Here is a 3,721-nt window from a genome sequence, read left to right as displayed (position 1 = left end):
AGGCTGCTTGTGCTTAATACCGAGTCAAAGGAATGCACATGGGGCTGTGTTAAAAAGAGGGGACGGGTGGCGCAGGAGGTGGAGGTGGTGGGGTCAGACTGAACTAGGCTACCTGTCTACTGAATCAACAGGAGACGGAGAGGGTGAGAGAGAAAGAGGAACACAATGAGAACATAAGAACCAGGGGGAGAGAAGGGGGAAGAGAGAGCAGGAGGCAGGGGTGAGAGCACGCATGTGAGAAAAAGAGATGAAGCGGGTGTGTAGGTGTGTGTGTGTGTGTGTGTGTGTGAGAGAGAGAAAGAGAAAGAGGAAAAAATAAACGGGGGATGTGAGGAGGGCAGTGACTACCTGTCTGGAGAATCAGTGTTCCCCTCCGACCTGAAACGTTACTCCGTCTGCATTGTTCAGTGACGGACAGAACAAGACACAGTCAAGAACAGCCAGCCAAGCCGGGGGATCAAATTATTCTCAGAGAGGAAAGATTTACCCTGAACACCCCCCACCTTCACCCTCATCTCCCACCCACATCACATTCTCCTCCCTTCTTTTTACTCCCTTTCTCTCTCTGTCTCTCACTTAGTTCTCCCCCTTACCTCCCCCCCTCCGTCCTCTGCTACCTCTAAAACTGAGGTGAAATCTGAAACAGAGTGATCCCCAAAACATTCCTGCTAAATCTCAAAAGCCACACACACACACACTCAAATGTGCACGGACAAACACAAAAACCCATACCAACACACATGCATGCACGCTCTAACATGCTCATTTGTCCATCTATGCACACGCACACACACACACATAGGGGTTAGAAGTGAGATTGAGAAGTTGAGAAGAAGCAGGTCTGTGTGTGAGCGGCAGCAGGGAGGTCTGCTCTAATCCAGGGCGTCCAGGAGGAGGAGGAGAACGAGGAGGGGAGGAAGAAGGACATCAGTCAGACACCTACATGACAAGAATACATCCATGGATTTATTTGTGTAGGTGTTAATAAAAAGAGGAGAAAAACATAAAGTAAAAATATAGAGGTTAGTTAATCAGAGTAAGATGAGCCTGAAAACTCTACAAAGAAAATCCTGCAGATTCTTTAGATTTAAGTGTGTGTGTGCGACACAGTTCTTACCTGACAAAAGTGATGGAGAAAAAATCATCAGCAGGTCTACAGCACCACCCTCTAAAAGTTATCCAGAATATGAGAGTATAGCAAAATTCAACAGCATGTCATTCTCTAAAGATCCCGGTCCTGTACATATTCAGTAATCCTTTTTGAATATACAAACATAGGTACAACAAAAAAAGAAAAACGAAAAGCCTTGGAGCCGTGTTAAATGACCTAAGCCCTGGAATTAACAACCTAGCTGCCAAAACTGTAGTGTGTGAGTTTAACACCTCCCACTTTAAGGGGTTTAGAGGTAGTTGCTATGTGCAGGACCTTTCACTGATGGCAGCAGGTAAGCCTTTATGATCTGTTTGCATTGCTGACATACTTACCTGCTTCCAGGACATGCACCCTAAAGGCCCTCTGTTAGGACTCACAAATGGTTTTGCTGGGATGGTAATGAGGCTCAGCTGCCTTGGCTGGTGTTGGGAAGCTGATGATTTCATTTAATGGTTATATTTATACCTAATGATTATTACATTGACATTGAAATGTATGAGAAAAATGCACGACTGCAAAAGTAGGTTAATAAAGGACAAAAATAACTGAAATCTGAAATAAGTGGGCTATCAAAGTCCAAAAGTGACATTTTTCTTCATGAGATTCTGTACCCATAATGCTTCACAGCACCTGGACTTGTGGTCTGGTTTGGCATGGCTGGCGATGGTGGACAAGCTCTGTCTTAAACCAATCTGAAAGTTCAAAGATGTTCATTATAACTCTATCCTGCTCTGCCAACCTCAGGCAGACAGTATGACGGTCTTGCAGTGTGGGTGCTTTGTTCCAACCTCCTGCGAGTCTCAACGCATTTCGGATGGAAACATGGGAAACTTTCCCCTCAATTGCATCTAAGCAGCTTTCTGTCCATCACCTTAACCGCCCAGAGGTTTCATCATGCTGAGGTAGCCAGAAGAATGGCATGTTGGCATGCAGCAAAATACTTGGGTTTCCATGGGCTGGAGTCCACCCGCGCAATCGACTACTGATTGAACTGTGTGCTGGTGATTTCATGACGAGACATGTTTCTTTGTGTGAAAGAACAATCGTGTGTGTGTGTGTGTGTGTGTGTGTGTGTGTGTGTGTGTGTGCGTGCGTGCAGACTCATCCCAACATAAGACAGGGAAGTCCCCACAGTACCAGAATGCAGTCTGTCCAACGAACCAATCAATAGTAATCAAACAGTAAATCTGCAGTAACAGCAACCATGATCTGTACAGGAAGTAGACAGGAAGTAGCCATATGCTGTATATAGCAAAGTGGAATGCCAGAGGAAGGATGGTGGTGGTGGATAGACATGTTCACTTTTGTCACAGACTTGCAATTAAAACTTTTAGTGCCCCTACTTTAATCAAACCATAACCATATTAATTTGCTATATATAATTTGTTCTTTCTCTATGCACAAATGCAACAGTTATTGGCACTGGACATAAAAAAGGTGGCAGTGAAAGTAATTGCAGATCATCCAATATACATTGGCATGCAACAGATTGGGCAAGATTAAACATTCTTTTCAACAATTTAAGCAAAATGAGTGTATTATTTTTGGTTTGCATAATTTTAGAGTGAAAAAAATGAAAGGAGTACCATGCAAAAGTTAGGGCGTCTGAAGACATTTGAGCCCTTAGAGAACTTAACAGGGTCTCAGACCTTAACTAGCTTGTTAAGGCTGTGGCTTGTCCACAATCATCGTTAGGAAAGGCCAGGTGATGCAAATTTCAAAGCTTTACAAATATTCAGATTCCTGAAACCTTGTCTAAACAGTTGCCTAGAATTCTGATAACTACAATAATTGATGCCCACAAAGCAGGAGAATATTATAAGGAGATAGTTAAGTGTTTTCAGGTAGCTGCTTCTTCAGTTCGTAAAGTAATTAAGAAATGGCAGATAACAGGAACTGTGGAGGTCAAGTTGAGTTCTGAAAGACCAAGAAAACTTTCTGTATGATGCTCGTAGGATTGCTAGGAAGGTAAATCAAAACCCCAGTTTGACTGCAAAATATCTACAGAAAGATTTAACTTAGCTGTTTTTGATTTCTGTAGCTAATTTCCCCGTTCATGATAACTATATGGAGGGTAACATTTTACATAAGTCACCCGTTTATATTTTATTAAGGCTTAACGTTGCACATAATTGAGGGCTGAGCCTCTTGAGTGACAGGCTATCTGTGAGGCGTAAATACAGTCTATAGCTCCTTTCACACTGCCAGATTTTCCGCAAATGTTGGGCTGTTTTGCCAGCAAGCTGCGAGCATTTAGACACACAGAGCCGGATTGGCGAGTTGATCCGAGGTGCCCAATTTTCCTCCTCGTAGGGTAGTCATATTGGCGGAACCCTTTTAGTTTAAAAAGACCGAGGTGCCCTTCCGCAACGGGAGGGGCTGTTGATGACTTGTGGGAGGAGCTGCTGATGACGCCGCATGTGCGAGCCACTGGCGGTGGATAAACAGGAAACAGCTGATAGCAGGAATTAGGGAGCAGCTAGTAGCCGATTTACGAGAGAATCACAGAAGGACTGACAAGCCGCGGCTTCCCTCCCACGTCACTGTTTACGTCACATGCTGTGCTAC

The sequence above is a fragment of the Epinephelus moara genome, chromosome 1, assembly GCF_006386435.1.
Source record: "Epinephelus moara isolate mb chromosome 1, YSFRI_EMoa_1.0, whole genome shotgun sequence".
Classification (NCBI taxonomy): domain Eukaryota; kingdom Metazoa; phylum Chordata; class Actinopteri; order Perciformes; family Serranidae; genus Epinephelus; species Epinephelus moara.
The sequence above is the reverse complement of the archived record's forward strand: the minus strand, read 5'-3'. Positions refer to the sequence as shown.